At 43.7% G+C, this 21371-nt stretch overlaps 1 protein-coding gene across 1 annotated transcript in view; it reads right to left on the bottom strand.

Moving 5' to 3' along the window:
• Positions 1 to 21371, bottom strand: part of LOC109548554 (uncharacterized) — a 267207-nt gene that overhangs the window by 109765 nt on the left and 136071 nt on the right. The window contains exon 4 of the mRNA XM_073809761.1: positions 19663 to 19749. The gene's annotated coding sequence lies outside the window, so the exon portion shown is untranslated. The remainder of the gene's footprint in view (positions 1 to 19662; positions 19750 to 21371) is intronic.

Raw genomic sequence — 21371 nt, 5'->3', positions numbered from 1 at the left:
CACCCCAGGCTCAAGGGCACACCATGTGACTCAGCCCCAGCCAATCAGAGCATTGCATTCCACTGACCACAGGATTGGTCCAGGACTAGGCACTGGCCCACTGAGATGGAGAGATACTTTTGCCAGGACTTCTCAAAAAATCATTTTTAATTGCTTACCATCAACAGAGCAAACAAAGAAAATTTTCATCCACATTTGCATACGTCCTGACATACCACTGGGTACCCCTAGAGGTACATGGCCCCATTTTGAGAAGCACAGTCCTACAGGCAAATTCCAAACTCCTGCGTACTCCATATAAAGGTCTTCACAATTTATTGCAAACTCATCTCTTCAGCCCCATCTCTTGCCACACTGAGTTTCTTGCCATTTCTGGAACAAGCCCTGCTCTTCCACTCCTCTGGGTCTTTGTACCAACTGTTCCCCTTGTCTAGAATGCACTTCCCCCTCCTATGCCTAGAAAACTCTACCCATGCTTCTCTCTAGATCCACGTCAGATGTCGCCTCCTCAGGAAGTTTTTCACTTCCCAGATTTTTAGCTTCTTTCTCCTCAGCTAGACACATATCTTAACCTGGGCTTGTGTGATTCTCCCTTCCTCACTGGGCTATAAGCACACCCCTAAGCACCTCTGTATATCCAGAGCTAACACAGGGCCTGAATAAAGGCTTATTGGATGGGTGGATGGACAGACCAATGGACAGATGGACCATTGTGCTTAGAAAAACCAGCTCCCACACCTGCCACAGCATCCCGGCCCAGCTGGCATCCCTGTCGGGTCACAGTGACGGTTGAATAACATACAACCTGGTTCTTACACGGGTATAATTCTATTTATTAATTGCCAATTTCATAACAATCCATTTCACTGTCTATGCCTGTTAAACTCTTGAATGCTTTATAAGGAAAGGAAAACAGGGCCAGTTGCCCTTTTCCCTTAGTCTACCTGCTTCCTGACGGCAACCAGGGCAGGAGTCACTCTTCGTGCTGTGGCAGAAACTGGCTACCTGCCCACCCACCCCGTTTCCTTTCCTCTTGGGCACACAGCTCAATTATATTTCCCAGCCTCTCTTGAAGTTAGGTGTGACCATGTGACCATTCCAGCCAACGGAACATGGATGAAAGTGATAGATACAATTTCCAAGTCTGGCCCATGAAAACCACCCATGTGAGATCCTGTGTGCTCTTTCCCCAACTCCTGGTTGGAAGTGAGAGGGCTCTGAGGTCCCCAGGGGGGTAATAGAGAGTCAATATGGAAGACGCCAGGTTCCTGACTCACCGTGTGGAGAGCCACTACAGACATCCACATTGGACTGGGTTGTAAATAAGAAATGTCATTTTATACTCCTAACTCAGTGATGTGCTGGAGCTGGCTTATTCTGACTTGTGAAAACCAACGATTAAATGTGGAGGAATTTTGCAAGTCAGTTGTTAAATACAGCCATGATTAAGAGTTAAGTTTCATAAACTAAAAAACACATTATATTTTTTAAAGGTAATAATATTCAAAACTCATCCCAACCTAATAACTTTACCATATTTATTATGTACTTTTCTGGAGGTTATTTTTGTGGAAATACTGTGTAATGGGAGGGTTACAAATATCTCTTCCCAACTCTGCATTTAATGATGTCACATTGTGTCTTGAAATCAGCCACAGTAGCAGTACTTACACGGTAGAAATTGGCAAATACTACAAACCAGGCTTTCCCCCGCCCCAGAAAAGGTTAAACATTTGCCAACACACCAGTCTAAGGCTTGTCTGTTACAGGAGCAAATGCTTCCCTAACACACTGACTTTCTACTTTAGGAAAAGATAACAGATTAAATGCACATTAGCTAAGTGCATTAGCTCAGCATAAAGGAAAAGCAGCCACAGTGGCCACAGCAGCTGTCCAGAGCCGTGGCACGTGAAGAGTCACACCAACGCTCAACATACTCAAGGTGAATGTCAGTGGCATCGTGTGCTTGAGACCCCGCTCATCTTCAGAGCACGAGCGTGTGATGACGGAGGCACAGCAGCTGTCATTGCCTGCTTTCACATTTATTGGGTGACAAGTGTAAATAAGAGGGAATGGAAATAAGGGTGCTAGGTTTCAACCCACAGCTCTTGCTGGAGAATACAAAAGTGAAGATGTTCTGTGTTCCAGCCCAAGTTCTTTGAGGAAGAAAATTTCTCCATGTTTTAACTCTCAGCAAAAGCATACGTTTTGGCACCAGCACCTGGAGTGGACCCACGCAGAGCAGAGAGGCCGAGAGAGTGGCAAGTCCGTGGCCAAGGCAGATCCTGGGCTGCAGGTGTGAGGACAGCAGGCCTTGGGCCAGAGCCAGATCGACAGTGTTTGAATTCACCAGGTTTGCACATGGCAAAATGATCGAAATAATTATCCTTTGTGGAAGCCATAATATTTTACTTAGAGGAAGGCAGGCAGATCCTTGGGCAGCATGGCCCTCCTCCTCGGGATATAAACTGCTGAAGTAGACCCCAGAGTGCAGGGCCATTTGCGAGAGACATCACGCAATTCGCAGGACATTTCAGTGCAGACACTGAATGAACTAATTCTGCTAATAGAGTATTTGATTTAATGGCACATTAAAGGGGAAAGGGGAGCGCAGACACATCCTTCAGCTCAGCAGCTGATGGGTTACCGTAGATATCGTAAGTGAAGGAGCTAAATTCTCCTCTGCCTGCACCAGAGCATGAGAGTTGCAGGAACAGACACGGTCATTTTGCGCCTGGGTTTTGGCTCAGGAGCTCCGAGCAGAAATCATCAGGTTAATGCAGTGCTCCTGCACAGAGGTTATAATGACTGGCTGGAAAGACTGACCCACACAATGACGATGAGTTTCTTTCCCTTTTTGTTAAAAAATAAAAGTTGCTAGATCACACCAGAGTGGAATAAAATAGAACTAGGGGTCACCTAGTGGATCATCACTTTTCCTTTCTGAGCCATTTGTTTTTAGTTATTTGCCCTTTGGTTCCTTCTGTCATCTTTGAGCGCCAGGCTCTTTACATGTATGTACATGTTATTTACATGTACACCATCATGCAACCCTGGGAAGGAGATGCTATTTTCATCCTACTTTACAGATGCATAATCTGGGGCACAGAGAGGTTAAGTAAATTTCTCAAGGTCACTCAGCTAACTGGGGCCACAGCTAGAATTTAAATCCAAATTTCTCTGACTCCAGAAGCTGGGTTCTTATCCCTCCAAAGTACTATCCTTTCAGCTGGAAGGTGGGGCACAGCAGAGCTCATCAAATATCATCACCCAAAAAAAGCCCATCAGAACTGATCTGTTTAGAGACTCGAGCAATAAAATATATATATCCAAAGATATATATTTGGAGCAAACCTTTACTTTTTCAATTTCAAATTCAGTTTTTCAATTTTTAAAGAGTACTTCCCTAAAACAATCCAGTGGGAGTTTTACAGTAATTTTTTTTTCAAGAAAGCTTCACCTTGTATCTTTTTCTTCAAGATTCATATATAAACCCTAATCAGAAAAGGTGGCAAATTTTAATGATTTTGGTTTGTTCATTCTCTATTTATAACACCCCTCCTATTTATTTTTTCATTCAGCTGCCAGAAGGCCTTTTCTGAAACTGAAATCTGATCAGCTCAGTCCCTTCATTGGGTTTTCCTGTAAAACGTGGGCCAACCACCCCAGCGTGGTGCGCTCACCGCGGGGCCCTGTTCACCCCTCCTCCTGTCTGCCCACCCTCTCCCTCTCACTTGCATCTTAGACATCAGCCACAGCAAGCTGCTAGGAGAGTCTCCAGGACTTTGCATGATCTGCCTGCTCCATTCTTTGACTGGATGACGCACAAGTCCTGCTTCTTCTTTGAAAGCAGCTCCGTGTCACCTCCTCCAGAAAGTCCCTGTGGACTTCATCTCCTCGCCCTACCTGTATTTGGGGCTGCTTCTCTCTGCCCCCATTGAAGCCTGGGTTTATTGCTTTCATGGCCCTTGTCCCATTTCATCACCCTTCTCCACATGACGGTCTCCTCAGAGCCTGCCACAGTGATTCAACGATGCATGATAGGATCACCCAGAAAGTCTGATTTAATTCGTCAGTGGAGGGCTAGGGTTGAGAACCTCACCTCTGGCTTCATTAAGGTTTGCTGACCAACTAGCTGAATGGATGGATGCATGAATGAATGAATGAACACACTGAGGCACAGAGCCTGAGATTCTGACCTGCTTCCACCAACCCTGGAGACTACGACTCGCTCTGCCCTAAAATAATTAGAATTTGTCTAAGGAGGCTCCTTGGTCACGCACTAGGTTGGGGGCTGCGAATTCAGATCCTGAAAGTTCACAGAGTCCTCGTCTGACTTCAAGAACAAGAATGGACTGCCACTTGTTCCAGTACACAAAATGGGAAAGATGATTCCTCCCACAGAAAGGAACCTCTCCATGAAGCTGATGTCAGATGCTGTGAAATTACCAATTCCTCCTCAACAGATACCCCTTTCCTCCTCGACCAGCTGGGATGAGAGCTCATCTCAAGTTCTCTGCCAGCTAAGAATCCTAGAACCGTTGGTGGTTAGAAGGGGTAACAGCACTGCCCAGTGACCACTGGAAACACCCCCGTGTACTGGAGGGCACGTCATCCTGACTCGGGCTACACCTCTGGCAGAAGAGGCCTGACAGCCCATCCCTGAGGTCACAGCGGAGCAAACCCCCAACATCACGGCCAAGTCCGAGAGGCCAGTTCATGGAACAAAACAACCTGGGGCTGCTATTGCTGAGACCCACAGGCATGGAGAGATACCCCTTGCTAAAACCTGCACCCTTTTGTCCTCATTCTGAGGAGAAAAAAGCCAAAAGTCCTGGAGATTTTAGCTCACAGAGCCCAGTCTCACAAGCTAGAATATCATTGGATATCTCTTGCCTTTGAAAAATCACAGATGCATGCTCTGCCTTCAGCACCAGGCAGGAGAAATGAGACAAACAAGCTTTGAAAATAAATCTGACTCTCGTGGCTCCTGAGAGCCGACAAGTGTTGTCCATCTGCCGCAAGTGCTCACACTGTGAATTCATTGATTTGATGATACTCTAGCATAATTGACTGAGGAGACTGGCTTCTTGACTTGCCTCCATGTTTGCTGTCTGATATCTTCCCAACACCGCTCTCTCCACTTTATTTGTGACGGGGAAGGAGAAACCAAAGATTTTTCTGGCACTTTCTGATGGGATGACACCTATTCTACTGGCCGTCCTGAGACAGCATGCTTTTTGGATTCTTGGATGGCAGGAACTGTTAGCTGAGTGTTCCTTTCTACTGACAGATCTTACTCATCTTCCCAATACTGCGTGCACCCTCTCTACCCTGGCTGTCCATTTGTATTTATAGGTAACGAAAAACAGCTAGAGGTCTATTGCTACACCTGAAGTCTCTCCCTAGTAAGAGGGACGTAGCAGCAACCATGAGCTGACACAGAACAGCGATAACGGCAGAATTGTCACAGGAGCTGTTAGCCTGGGGAGTAATACTGATCTTTCCACTCTCAGCAGCCAGACCCATCCACCTCTCTGCAACTGTGACATTCAGATGTCACCACCGTTTCATTAAATGGAATCAAAACAGCTGTGAGGATTGCTGTTTTATTTTCTAGCACAAAGTCATCATAACTTACTTTACAAAGCAGCTAGCAGCCAGCAAGTGCAGCTGAAACGGAAAAGCCGACTGCAAAAAGGAGGAACTTGAAAGGGGGACGACCCAGGGGCAGGTGGAATCTGGAGCTAGCTAGGGGCCCCCCGTGGCTCACTGCAAATGACCCAGGAGCCCTGGCCATACGGTTATTCGCGAAGATATAACCACAGGACAAGTTGAGTTTGGCACCTAGTAAACAGATACCTATATACTAAGGTTCAGTTCAGCCTTCGATAGATCACTATCCGGCCACTGCTAGAGGCAGAAGCTCAGACAATAGAGCACTTCCAGAGCCCTTCTCCACCCTGCCACACTCAGCCTCAGCCCTGATGCAGTGTAAACCTCCTCAAGACATGGTTGTTAAGTCTTAGGAGACATGCCAGCTTCTTAAGCTGGACAGCATGGCCAAGACAGTGTGGCTCAGTGGTTAAGTCACTGACTTTCTAGTGAAATGGGCTGGGTTGCATTCCGCCCTGTGCTGCTTAGTAGCTCTGTCACGGGGAAAACTACTTAATCTCTGTATCTCAGTTTACTCATCTGTAAAATGAGCTTCATGGGGAGAGCAGATCTTGTCAACGCCTTGCCCTTACCTTCAACCTGACTGCTTCCAACTGCGTTTCTTGCCCTAAAGCTTTTTCTGGTGGTCAGAGCCCACTCTCTGCTCACCTGGCAGGCTGGATGCACCAGAGAATTAATACTCCCTAGGAGCAGCTCTCGACCAGTGAGAATGGGAGTTGGTGTATAAATTGACGATGGTATATAAATACCTCAACTCCCTTGCCCCTTGAGTAGGACAACCCTAAGACACAGGTTCTCTACTGACACCCAGATTGCTACAGTGGATCAATCTGCAGTTGACCTCAGTGGCCACTTGCTTAATAGCAAACCCTTTGCTAGCTGCCTCCTTTCTTTGCCTCACTTTCCCACTGGGGTTTCCTGAAATCATCTCCCAGATAATTTCAGAGGGCACCTTTTTTCTCACTGGTCTTGTGGAAGGATGGGGGCTGCCTTTTTCTCATTGGTCTCTCCAATGAGAGAATGTCTGTTTCTAATTGCCCCCGTCCCCCCATAGATGTGCTTTTTTTTAAGCCCATGATCAGGGAGACCCTGCAAATCTACATATGAGATTTTCTGGTTCCCAGATGTATTTGGTCTCACTTCACAGCCATCCTCAAAATCCAGCAGTGAGCCTTCCCAAAGTACTATGTTTCTGCATGCATGTTGTTTGATATTAGAAATATCCTAGCATTATCATTTGAAAACTCCGTTATTAGGACAGTGAATTAAGTTGCACATTGCTATTTCCTTTCTGAAACTGGTACTCTCAACCCCACAGCTTCTAAAATGTGGTAGATCAATACTACATTCCGACCAAGTGAACCATTTGCTATCTCCAAGGACAGCACAGCAAATTTTAAAAATCACAAAATCCATTTTATTCTTGACTTCCAGTATATAATTGGGAATATTTCAGGGGAAAAAAAAATCCATGAATCAGTTTTGCTCTTTTAACCTTGTAGGATCTTGTAAGAATTTAGGCATTCAAAAAATGAGCAACTATACACCAAAGGCTTAGAGTTCCTTGGTAATGGTACTTGTTGTGAATTAGCACTTATTCATGGGAAGGTTGAAGTCTACAGCTTGTTAACACTTTAGTTGGAGAAAAGGTGTTAATGAAAGTAGTATTTGCATTTATTTCTCATCAAGGCTAAATGAAACTGGGTAGAAGAGTCAGATCAAGTTCATCTTCTGGGGGAAAAAACAATTCAAAGCACACACTTTCTTAACAGAGAGACAGTCACATAAGAATAGCAGCTGAGGGCTTCCCTGGTGGCGCAGTGGTTGAGAATCTGCCTGCTAATGCAGGGGACACGGGCTCGAGCCCTGGTCTGGGAGGATCCCACATGCCGCGGAGCAACTAGGCCCGTGAGCCACAACTACTGAGCCTGCGCGTCTGGAGCCTGTGCTCCACAACAAGAGAGGCCGCGATAGGGAGTGGCCCGCGCACCGCGATGAAGAGTGGCCCCTGCTCACCGCAACTAGAGAAAGCCCTTGCACAGAAACAAAGGCCCAACACAGCAAATAAATAAATAAATAAATAAACTCCTACCCCCAACATCTAAAAAAAAAAAAAAAAAAGAATAACAGCTGCTATTATTATTAATCCTCATTATTTTAACTTGAGTCTTTGGGTCAGGGCACCTATGCAAAAGAGTTTTTGTGGGCCTGGGCATCTGGGAGCCATGTACAGCTACACAATGCGGTCATGGCACTTTGCACAGGCTGCCGTTCTCTGATGGCAGGACCAGTGTCAACTCCCTCTGGAGAGTTGATGCCTCTCTGAGGGTCCATGAGAAGGCTGGCAATTCGGATGTGTGTCTCATGGTAACATTTATTCCAATTCTTCCCCCTTTTAATCAGTTCAAAGGCAGACCCGTTTCAGCGCTGATGGGCCAGCACCATCCGTGGGGAGCACTCATGATCTCTTTTCTGCTCATTTAAGGGACTTAGGAATGCCTGGTAGACAGTCTTTTACTGGAACCAATGAGACCCATATAAAGCTTAAGGGATGTGGACAAACCTGTTCTTGGCTTTCATAAAATTTCTTCCTCTGGTGTTCTGGACAGCCCCATAACTTGTCCATGGAAAGGGCTGCTTCAGAAAATTGCACTTTTTATGGTGGCAATTCAGTCTCGCATCTGAGTCCTTGACGGTAAAAGGTATTTAAATTTAAAAGCGTATTTTGATATAAAGTCTATGGAAACCCGCTCCCTCCCAGTTATTTGGATACTCTCACCAAGCAGAGAGTATGGCTGCTTCATGCCTATTTCGTTTTCCCATTCAATCCATTTTCACTGAAAAGGAGACATAAGCAGGGAAGCCAATATAGTTTTATTGGATCCAATGCACTGCCACTAAAACAAATATATGTACACTCAGGCCAATACACTTTTATTAAAACAAACAGAATTTAATTCAAACCAGCATTCAATACATTTTCTCAAAGCAATGAAATTAAGCTCTACCAGTACTTCTGCTCAATATGTTTTCCCAATCAAATCCATTTGAACAAAGTGAAATATATTTATCATAGATAACACAGTTTTATTAAAAAACAAATTCACTGAAACTGAGTTTCCCTTTGAACTGATAGATAAAAATTCTAACCAATTGTACAATTAGATCATAGAACAGATGTATTTTTACTTTAGCAAAAAGCATTTCTATTCAAGTCCACTTTAAAACACGCTAATGGATAATAAAAGTTGCTCCAACAATGTCTTTAATGGAGTATTTTCTCAAAAGTATGTCCTTTGGGGTTGAAGCACAATCTAGAAAATAAAAAACACTTAGGGAAAAAGAACAGTGCTGGGAATACGATTACAATAAATTCAGACTTGTAATGATTAAATACTTAAGTCTACCCATGTGTACTTAGTGTGAAGGTTTTGGACATGTGTGAACACACAGACATGCTTGGGGACATTCTGTAGCTGTGCTATTATACCCCATTACCCAGAAAAAATCTTCCTTATCAGTGTTCAAACACATAAATTCTCATCTGTCTGAGGTCCACTAGGGATTCTCATGCTTAGGGCTAACCTGATGGAATGGGGAGTTGGGTATTCGTATGGCTCTTTGGAGGAGATTTCAATGTTGGTGCTTAGATCACAAAACACCTTTGAGTCTTCTGAAGAACCATGGAGAGGCAGAACTACTTCCAAATGCCACGCACCTTTTGCAGAGTAACAAACTCACTTACTACATACAAGCAAGAGTATCCACATGCATTCCACCTTTACCCAGGGCCACCATGCTCCTGCCATGTGCAAACTCTCAGGTAGAGGAGCACATCTGGAGAAATTAGAATCCTCCCCATCAGGGACCATTAGGGCTCTAATCCATGGCCAGCGTGAACTCCACCCTGTCTGCCTCTGCAGTGATCCCACCCTCTGTCTTCTCTGCCTCTATCCTACCCAGAGGCTGCAGGTCGTAGGGATCGAACAGAATTCTACTCCCTTCATGAAGCAGCCCAGAAAATACTCTCTAAATCAAGACTGTGGGTTCCCTTCACTGTTTCCTCTTCCTGTCTAGAAAAGTGCAAAACGTACAGATTGTGCCCACAAGTCATTGGGCAAATAATTCATTGACCTCTAGAGCACCCTGGCCTTGAATGAACTAGACCCACCATCCCTGAAACACGTCTAGTCACAGAGGACCCCTTGAGAACAGTTAGCCCCAGATGTTCACGACAGAATTGTTTATAAAGGTGAGATGTTAGAAACTTGAATAATTAGCATGGAGGGGCCTGGTTAAATGTATTGTAATGCCATCTTCCTAATGTATTCTATAGTATTAATACCAACACAGTATTGCAAGCATTCAAGGTGATATTGTGGAGAGATTTATTAAATGGGAAATGTTCATGGTATATGATTAAATGAAAAAAATGTCTAACGAAATATTATGTGTAGTAATTTCTTATTTTCGTAAAGTAGACATGCATTCCTTTGCATAGATGGACAGACGACACTAAAATGTTAATAGTGGTTAACTGAGTGGAGGGGTTATAAATTTCTCTTTTTTTCATCTGTAATTGACAAATTTCCTACAATAAGCATACATCACTTTTGATATAAGAAAAATTTACTTTAAAAGTGATTTTTAAAACTTTTTATTTATTTTTGTCTGCACTGGGTCTTCATTGCTGCACACGGGCTTTCTCTAGTTGCAGCGAGTGGGGGCTACTCTTCGTTGCAAGCGCGGGCTTCTCCTTATGGTGCCTTCTCTTGTTGCGGAGCACGGGCCCTAGAGCTCGTGGGCTTCAGTAGTTGTGGCATGTGGGCTCAGTAGTTGTGGCTCGCAGGCTCTAGAGCACAGGCTCAGTAGTTGTGGTGCACGGGCTTAGTTGCTCCACAGCATGTGGGATCTTTCCGGACCAGGGATTGAACCCATGTACCCTGCATTGGCAGGCGGATTCTTAACCACTGCGCCACCAGGGAAGTCCTTAAAAGTGATTTTTTTTTAAGGGATGGTGTTAAGTCCAACCTAAAATGTAGTGGCCAAATATTGGGTGTGCCTCTGTCATCTTAACTCTGTTATCCTTTCAGAAAGGGTCCATGTCACATTTTTTGTCTTTGTGCGCGATTCTATTTGAAGGCTTTGTTCAACTGGTCATCCAACATACACTTATACAAGAACCCAGGTAATAAATTCCTCCTTGAGTTTGTTCCAGGAAGCAGTGGCTCAGCAAAAAAAAAAAAAAAAAAAAAAAAAAGATGTGCCCACTTTATTTTTTCAGATGAAATGAACTGTCACCCCAGATTTTCCTTTTTGCTTTAGCTCAGAGCCATGCCTAGGTGTTCCAATGATCTCATTTCAGATGTCTGGGAACATCTAATGCCTCTGCTCCTCTTCAGCAATTTCAGTTCTACTTTCTTCTTTGTTTTTGTTTTTGTTTTTTTTTTTTTTACTGTGTTTACTTGTAAAAGAGATTCAGATTTATTTTGGAAATCTTTTGATTTGAATTCCAAAAATAAATTACAAAAAAAATCCTATAGAAGCAAATCCTAAACAAATATAAATATTTGACCATGATTATGCAAAGAAAGCTCCTGTTGCTTTCTCGATGTCCATAGAGACATCATGCTGGGTGAGTGACACCTGAGGAGGAACCCTCAGGAGCTTGGGACTCATCTCATTCCTCTTGCTCAGGTGCATGATCCTCTAGCCTCTGCTTGGCACTGATAGGGACAGGTCAGCTTCCCTGCCTGGAGGAGCAGCTGGGGTGTCCCCCTGTGGCCTGAAGGCATTGGACGGTGAGCCCAGGAATGCAAGGCATCCCCTTTCCTTCACTGGGATGCTCTGTGTGCCCTTCTGGGGAAGATTTGCTCTTCTGGGCTGCTTCACGCACATGGTTCAGCCCCTTCAGTTCAACTGGGTCCCTATTTGATATTTTTCTGTGACCCACTGTGAAGATGGAGGTTGGGGACGAGAAGGAAGAAGGAGAGAGGGATGGTTTGGTGGTTGGTGGTAAAGAAAGATACAGACAGACAGACAGACAGAGAACAGAAGAGACAACACAGAGTACGCAGAACATGTTTAATTAATACTGACATTTATCCTGCTGCAGTTGAAACCCAGGTGGAATAATTGCTGTTCATTGTATTGTTTTAGATGAAAATGGCAGAAATAAATGTAACTGTCAAAATTGTAAACCTTCCCATCTTCATTAAAAATAGAGTTAAGAAATGAAAAGCTGTAGGCAGGGAGGCAAGAGTGTTCCGAGATTTCATTTTTTCCCCCAAGGCAACATTCCTGACGAAGCTTGGCATTCAGGCGTCCTGTTTTCTGTCTTGCTACTAACAGTTACTTCATTTTCTCCTCCCTTGGAAAGGGTCACCCAGAGCCCCACGCCCCACCCCCAGCCTCTGCCAGCCTGTACTTCTTCCGAGACCAGTTATCCTCCCTCACTGGCCTTCAAAGCATCCTACTCACCAGTTCTTCCTTCCGGTCCTGAGAAAATGCCTTCTCCAGAAGCTGTCCATGCATTAACCAATCTAAACCTCTTAATGACCCTTTGAGAGGGACCTCTTATCCTCATTTCACAGCAGTGGAAACTGAGCTTCAGAGAAGTTGAATAACTGACCCCGGGTCACACAGCTCGTGCAAGGACTGAGTGACAGGGCTAAGATTCAGAGCATCAGCTGACTCCAGAACAGGCGATCTGCCCTACCCCTCACTGCTTTCCCAGGAAGTTGTAGGGATCGCCTGGCTCCATGTGCACCTGGTGCAGAAGAGGAAACAGAAGCCCAGAGAGGTGAAGTGGCTTGCTCAAGGTCACCCTGACCCTGCCAGTTAGCCTGGGGCTCTGCACGCTACCATACTGCATAGCTCATTATATTTGAACTCTTTAGCTAATACATTCAGATGCTCAAAACCTGCCACTAAAATTACTGCCAGCATTTTCTAAGAGAAAGCAGCTTAGTTCCAACCTCTTTCTCCATCATTTTTCTTTTAATAAATAGCACAGCTGTGGTTTTATTCCAACTCCTTTCATTTCCTCTCCCTGCCCTCAAGTGGCGGTGTCAACGTGTGACCACGTGGCTCCAGAATGGGCCAGCGGGAGAAGGAAAATTCTTGGAAAAGACAGGAAGAGGATTAGCTCTCTCTCTCTCCATTCATTTCCAACCCACGTCCTTCCTGTGTCCCTGGAATCCAACCTCAGTCTGTGGGCTTGGGAAGTGACTGAAGCCAACGGCTGGTCTGGGAGGGAAAGAGGAGGCAGATACACCAGGGAGCTGAGAAGTACATGGGAATCACACCCTGACCTGCCCAGGTGCAGGGAGCAGGTAGGTCAAGCCCCAGCCTGCCGATGCTTCTCCTTGCGCAGGAGAGAGCCAATCGCTGGTTTCTGTAAGATTCATAGACCTTATCAAGAAAAGAGACCAGATACATTTACTATTTTTTGAAACATGGAGGTTTGACTGTTGATGGAGACACGTAGGGTGGTAGAAAGAGCACGAACTTGAGAATCAGATGGATTTTGCTCAGAGTTAGAACTAAGCTACCGACTAACCACTCGGCTAGGGGTCTTGAGGAAGTTATTTATCCTCTCTGAACCTCAGCTTTCTCATCTGTAAAATGGGATACTAGCACACAGTGGGTGCTCAAATATGTATTTAATGAACTGATTTTAGAGTACTCAAAATCATTTGGATTACTGTTTTAAAATAAGAATAACCCAATTCCTGTCCATCTGGAATCCAATTATCCAGTGTGTAGTTTCAAAGGCAGCAAAGATCTTAATGGCTGAACATCACTGAGGTCATCCTGAAATTTATTACGTATCCGAGAGCTTATGTTGACGGTATTCTGGAGGCAACGCACGATGCACAGAGTCAGCCCTCTCTATGTTGTTCAAGTTGTTAGAACGACTTAAATTTGCAGGACCACTCACTTATGAGTAATGTATGCGTGAATGTACACACACACACACACACACACACACACGTCTGCGCTCACTCACACACAGGACCGCAGAACTCACTAACAGGCAGGAGTAGAGTAGCAAATCATTATATTCAACTATCATGAGCTCCTGCAGAGCTCAGGAATGCAAGTGAGTTTCCCCCCTAATATCCCAACAGGCTAGAGTATTCCCGAGCTTTAAAATAACGTATTTTTTAATCCAAACACTAGCAGACATTTTCCCAAAATTCAGAAGCGTTTTGTCAAGAAGGAAAAGGAACTAACTAAACAGAAGATGAGTGGCATTTCTCAGCTATTTTATCACATCGCAACTTCAACAAAACCAAGCCCGTCCTTGCCTCATCCATGACATCTCTGCCAGCAGAATGAGTGAATTGGGGCAGATTTCAGTTTTAAATGCCTCCTAATATCATTTGGGCAAATTAGCTTATGTGGCTGGACATTGGATTCCAGCCACAGAGAATGTTCTTTTCCTGTCAGAAGCTCTGATAACCCAATGCCAGAGTGAAATATCAGTAACCTCTTAACAATTTTTCTTGATTTCTTTAGGAGTGAACATGAGACATGTTAAGAACAACAACCCAATCATTAAACCCCATGCGGTTCTCCTAGGAGCCAGCTCTATTGCTTTAATCAGATTATGGACAACTCATTCTCAGCCCGGCCATTCATCTTCTTTGTTTATATACACACCAAGTGGCATTCTTCTTAACATCAAAAAATAGTAATCAAAACTGAGAACCACAAAAGACCTTTCACTATGTACGGAGTTAAGTAACATCTATTTGCTTTCATTAGTTTCTAAACAACAAGTACACTGGTTCTGATTAAACCTGGCATGTGTTAATTACATCCGAGGTCCGGGGTTGTTTTGTCTGCAATAGAGGATGACTTAAGAATGAAGCCAGAGCTGAAATTTGAGGCTCCCAGGCCTCAGGAGCCACCTGCCTCCATGTGCTTCCTCAGTGAAAGTTTCCAGCCTCAGAATGGCAGCAACGGATGTGAGCGTGTCACAGAAAGTTACGTTTTGGGGGGGGTCTTGTTTTGCTTTTAAGCCCTCGGCTTTATCACCCGTTTTATGGGCTGGAGTTAAATGGCAGTACAAGGCAGTTTGCTCTCTTACTGCTCAGCACTAACAGTCATCATGAGCCATAATTAGAAGGAAAACCACCACATAAATAACACGGCAGAAAAATTGTCACCAGGTCGAGCCAGACTGTGACTATGGGAAACTTCAGTGGGTCCTGGGTACTTAAGGGGCATCGTGTGTTTTAGCCCATATTTGCCTTACTAAAGCCAAAATGGGAGCCGTTTAGGCTTTCAAAACAGCTCTTGAAAATAGACAATGCCAGTTTAAACAGACTGTCTGCTGCTTAGTGTGATGTAGAAACCCTTTGCCTGGAGGCCAGGACAGCTGCAAGGGCTGAGAGGGAGAGGATGGGAGCCAGAGGTGAGGAAGGGTAAAGAAGTGGCTGGCAAGAAAGAAGCGCATGGACTTCCCCCATCAAGGAGGTCTGGATAGATTTCACGACTGCCCATCCTTGAGCCGGGAAGGTCACACTTCCACTGGGGGAACCAGTGAAGTTGGGTAGCCTCACAGAGGTTGCTTCTGTGACATACTCAGTGATGAAGTGGGAGCAGGCAGACTAACATTTCTGAGCGTTTTACATCAATTTTCATTAATTCTCATAACAGCTTTAAGAAGTCAGAGAAAATAAATTGAGTCCTGCCCTGGGACAGGGCCCTGAGGAAACAGGACCAACGGCCCACTTTCTGCCTTTGGCCTGCCCATGTGCAAAGAGGCAGCAGATAGGAATTAACATGAGGGCGCCATACAAATAATCAGAAGCATTTCCTTTTTTCCTGATTTAGCCTCCCTCACGCAGGGGTTAGGAAACAAACCAAATGCAGTAAGCCTGGAATGGAAGGAACATGGTAGACAGTCGTTTTCAATTTTGAATCACTTAAAAAATTGATTTAAGTACATCCACTTGCTTTTAAAAAATAAGTCACATGTATTTTTCTATGGTTCAGCCAGAATAGTTAAGGTCGAATCTTCATATGGAATGAAAGAGAACATTCCTCTGAATGATCTGAAAGCCCACATGTGTTCTCTAAAAAAGGATGGTTTGCTTTCTCCTTTTCTTTCTTCTTTTGCAAAATCAAACAAATAAAAACAAAACAAAATTCATCAAAAACTCTGTGTTGAGAGTTTTTTTTAAAAAAGAAACATTGCATCTGGTATTAAGCAAGGCATTTAGTGGAATGGCTCTCTACATATACACGTAGGTAACACAGCTCCATTTCACATGCGGATTTTTGTCTGCATTTATATCTCTGCAGGCCACATATGGCGTGACACCGACATTTTTTAAATTAAGATATGAAGTGCTCATTTTTTTGTGGACCTGCTATATTCTAACAAATTTACTACACATCTCAGAAAACACATAGCTTTGCCAAAGTTGGTGAGCAGCCCAGTGCGGTTTACCTCCAGCCCACAGCTCTTTCCCTGAATTCAATACTGCAGGCACAATTTAATGCAAACTCAATTTATGACTTAATGCTCTAGGGACCATAGTGAGAGATTGTTACATTATTCTTTTCTAATCCTATTTGTGTTTTAATTTGCTAAGTCTGTAATGAGGTGCATGCCTTGAATAGATTCAAGATCTTTCACATCGCTTTTGACTTTGTTTAATATAATAGATTTTACAGTTTGCATTAAATACCCAGGTGCTACGGTCAGTATTATCTCTTTATTTTCTCAACTAGCGTGAATAAAATTACACCGGGAAAGTAATTGTATACATGTTTCCTTGTTTATTGTAATGGTTTATTTCCTATTATAACTCTTGATTCAAATTACATCTAGTTCTCCAAAAGTCAATTCTCCATGGACTCTTACTACCCCCTTTCCATACAACTGTTCATCTCTGAAAAGAATGGAGACTTGGCTGACAATTGATTAGTTGAGTAATAAGAGAATAAGTTTTCTAGCCTAAGTTGCGAGACTTCAGTTAAACAGAAGGGAATAAAGTGAGGAAGGCAGGGAGGGAGGAAGAAAAGGTGCTGTGTCACTGTAGACTCACTATTTTATTTCGGGTGTTTGTTCGGCTGAAACGTACCATCCCTAATCAGAACTGCTACATCACCCAAACCCACAGTGTGTCATTTGCTGTCCATAACTGTGTTATAGCCAAGTAGAGCTAAATTCTCTGTTCTGTATGCACAATCAAAGGGTGTCTGGAATGCATTTTGCTATTTTCTGAATCCTATTATTACAGACATGTTTATTACATTCAGAAGATGGCTTTCTGAAATTACATTGGAATTGTACAACCCACCTGCCATTTACAAACAAAAGAATTTAAGCATTTCTTAACAAGGAGAAAGTTCATTGAGCACTTTCCTGGTAACTTTTCTCGTGTTATTTTCTTCCATGGCCATTTTTACAAGACTCATTGCTCAAGCCTCTATTTCTGTAAAAATATCTAAGCTCTCAAGTTAAGGTTTTTGTTTGTTTGTTTGTTTGTTTGTTTTTGCGGTACGCGAGCTTCTCACTGTTGTGGCCTCTCGCGTTGCGGAGCACAGGCTCCGGACGCGCAGGCTCAGCGGCCATGGCTCACGGGCCCAGCCGCTCCGCGGCATGTGGGATCTTCCCGGACCGGGGCACGAACCCGCGTCCCCTGCATCGCAGGCAGACTCTCAACCACTGCGCCACCAGCGAAGCCCAAGGTTTATTTTTAAATTGATAACTACACAGCCGGTCAAAAAGGAGTTGCAAATTGGCTATTGACACCTGGGGTAGATGCTTGTGACAATTTTCACTATGAAATTTTTCTCAGACTATGTATAAAGGGATTGTAAAGCGGACCCTAAATATAGCTATTCGATAGCCCTGAAATCACTCCTTTAGGTTGCCTGTCAAAAGAAAGAAATTTCAAGTTATGCCCTTAAATTTCATTTTGGGCCATTTTAAGAGGAAAGTGAGTGGTGTTAGAAAGACACATGATATCTATTTGAAAACGTAACACCTCATCATTAATTATTAAGGGAGAAGTGAAAGTGTTTCTAAACCCAATGCTTCTCCTTTCCCTTCTACTGAAGTTTATACTCTTAAATCCCCCCGACCCAAGCTTATTTTATTACTGGTATTTGCCTCCAAGGGCCAAGGGATATTACACCTTTTTATTTGCTATTTTTACAGGACCCAACAAAGTGCTTTTAAAATATATAACCACTTAATTCAAGTCAAGCTTTTTCAATACTCCTTTCCTTCAAGCCCTTTCTAATTCGTTTTCCTCCAGCCAGGAGCCCGGAGAAGACACTGTGATTTATGTTTTCATTTATTTATTTTATTTGGGCTTTTCATTTAAGCAAAGAAACACTCCCCACAGCCCTTGATTCTGCATCATCTCACCCCACTCCACCCCTTTGTATTTGGACCATTAAGATTTTCTTAAGGCCAGACTTTGGAGTATTAAATGGATTTCTTCGGAGCTTTGACCACAGTCTGGAGGAGGCTTGGCCTGGGGTGCTTCTGGGGGCTCCAAGGGAGGGTTGGGGGAGACTCTTTACACCACTCAGGGTGGCAACACCCCAGTGCTTTACATTTCCACCTTCTTGAGGACAAGCGCTATCTCTTTTTTCTTTTATCACTTCATGCCCAGCCCACTACAGAGCTCCTTAGACAGAGCCCTGGAAGAACTCAGCCTTTCCCTAATGATGAAGGGTGCTCTGCCACAGAGCTTAAATTTCCATATGTTATTGCTCAAATTGACATATTGTTTTTGTTTGGACACTGGGTATGGGATGGAGGAAACTTCTACATGACATTTAAGAGTTGGGATTTGACAGTTTAGAGCCATGGGTTTGAGTATCTGTTCCACTTCTTACCCAGGGGCCTTGAGCAAGTTAGTCCCCTCCACACTGATTCATTGATCCAGCCAGTCAGTCAGCAAAACCTTCTTAGGCACTTACTCTATGCCAGGCACTGAGTTAGGCACAGTGGGTAACAGGTAACAACATAGGCATGGTTCCTGACTGCACTGATCTAGTGAGGCCTACAGATGGGCAAACATTTACAGTAAAATGTGTCAGGCATGATAACAGGAGAAGCCAGGAAAGCATTTTGGAAAAAAGTGATATATAAGTGACATGAAATCAGTTTCCTCCACTGTAAAAAGGGGTTAATATATTACCTGCCTCATGGGGGCACTATGAGATTAAGTGAGTACAATGGGCCCTTGCATTGCTCCCACATGAAGTGAAAACTGTTCAAAAAAAGTGGGAAAGCAATTATTGTCATCATTGCTAAGTACCATTCCAGGATTCCCCAAGAAATTAACATTGGAGAACCACATAGTTCTTTTTTTTTTTTTTTTTTTTTGCGGTACGCGGGCCTCTCACTGTTGTGGCCTCTCCCGTTGCGGAGCACAGGCTCCGGACGCGCAGGCTCAGCGGCCATGGCTCACGGGCCCAGCCGCTCCACGGCATGTGGGATCTTCCCGGACCGGGGCACGAACCCGTGTCCCCTGCATCGGCAGGCGGACTCTCAACCACTGCGCCACCAGGAAAGCCCCACATAGTTCTTTTTTTAATAGAAAGGAGTAAACAATAATGTTGCCTGTAGAACATTAAAGTAAATTTGAAGATAAATGAACTAAAATTAATAGGCTCTCTCAAGTAAAAGTCACTAACAATTGAGTCTGTTTCAAACACCAGCTTCTCTAGGGCAGAAAGGATCAGACAGCTCGGTTCTACCCACTTAAAAAGAGGACTCGTCCTCCACGTGGAGTCTTGGACATTTCCAGCAGAATAATCCTCCTCCAAAGCGTTCTTACCAGTTTATAAAAGGTAATAACATTTACTTTCATTTAAAGCGAGCCAGGAAGCATTTTTAAATGAGTATTCATACATTGAGAATTGTACATATAATTGTAAATTATATTTGCTCATTGTAACTTCAGAAATGAAATTCCCACAGAGACAAACTTTGGCTTCACCTACCCGCCCTTAGGAGACCATGGTTCATTCCAGGAGGTGCTATGAACTCAGTGGATGCGGTGTGGGTAATGAAGTTCTCCAGTGCAATTCCTGAAAATAATAAAATAATCAAGCATTAATGAGCACGATCTTTGATTACTTATACAAATGTCACAAATATTTGGAGAAAATCATCTGTTAGTCACAACAGAATTCATCTTAGGAGAAGAACTGTCTTCCTTTTAGCAAATACTTGGCTGGCCATTTTGGGGCCTTTAGATGGGGTCCAAGACAATTGTCCTGCTTAGTAACATAGGAGTAACGTTAGTGAAATGCTCTGCTTAGTAATTTTGAGGTGCTGGGAGCAGCCTAAAAAACAGAGAGAGGGGAAGAATATTTTGAGGGATAGGGACAGAGCAGCTGGTGGGAGATGTTTAGGAGGAGAGCTGGCAAAGAGGTTACCTTGATGTGGGTATGACAGAGGCAACATCACCAAAGATGATGTCCCATATTCAGTTTTTAGTTAGCAGTTAGTAGTCCGCCAAGCTGGATTGCTAAGTAGCACTTGCTGTGTGTGAGCACACAAATACATGGAATTGTCACCATAGGTCTCTAGATATTGCATTATATGAGTAGATACTGGAAGCCCTCAAGGAAACTGAGGGTGTCTTGGTGGCTACCGGGCAGAGGAGAGCAGCATTGGTGTCCAAGAGAGATCCAGAGGCCAGCAGGAACAATGTATTGGAGGAAGAGATCCCCAAGAACACAAGCCCCTAGGAAGTCACAGAAATCATGGGCAAGGCAGTGATACTCATACACCACGTGAACGAGAGGATTTTAGCCTGTTTTACCCCACCTGGGCTATATGCCTACATATAAACTATAACAAGCCCTTAATTCTTCTTTCACTGGAAATTCTTCCCAAGGCAAGGTAACCTGCAAATTTAAGCCACTATACTGGATGAGCCCTCGTGTCAGACTTCGGAGGAACTAACAAGTTGAAAAGACCACATGGGGCTACTTTTCAGATTTTCAGAGATGCCAGCAACGGCTCCTTTGTATGCTAATATTACTATCCCTTTAAGATGAATTCCCCCACTGTCCTCAATGAATGGTTGCTGATCTAATGATTAATTGATGGCAAAGAGTCTCTAATGACCTAATAGCTCATTAGGGTTGACTGAGCCAGCAGGGGTCTTCGAAAATGTTTTTTATTCCACTCTGAGGCTTTGTGAGTTTTCCTGTACATACATCAGACCATGGCCCAGGTTATTAAACCTACAAACGTGAAACCACAGCAAGAACAGGATGGACCTACAAGTATAATTTGGGAGTATAAGGACAAACATGGAACCCACATGACAGAGATGTATAACACTGCCAAAATCATATGATGGGAAACTAGAGAGAGACATGCTGGGAACCAAATGGGTTCCCAATAGGTGATATCTTATGCCAAGAATTAAATTGTCACCATGAGAGTGTGGGTAAATTCACCATTCATTCCTCATCTAATAAATTAACGTTTATTAAATACCTATCACTAATATGGTAGTATATATAAATGCTTTACACACATTATATCAATTTATACGATTGCAATGGTCACCTCACTTATAAGAACACTGAGCCTCTGGCAAGTTAGGAGGCTCGAAAGAGTTATATAACATGTGCTTTATATCTACACACCAGGTCAGGAACAGATCTGGGGCTCAAGTCTAGGTCTCTCTCTA

Source organism: Tursiops truncatus, chromosome 9, assembly GCF_011762595.2.
Source record: "Tursiops truncatus isolate mTurTru1 chromosome 9, mTurTru1.mat.Y, whole genome shotgun sequence".
Classification (NCBI taxonomy): Eukaryota; Metazoa; Chordata; class Mammalia; order Artiodactyla; family Delphinidae; genus Tursiops; species Tursiops truncatus.
This window is presented reverse-complemented; position numbering and strand designations above follow the sequence as displayed.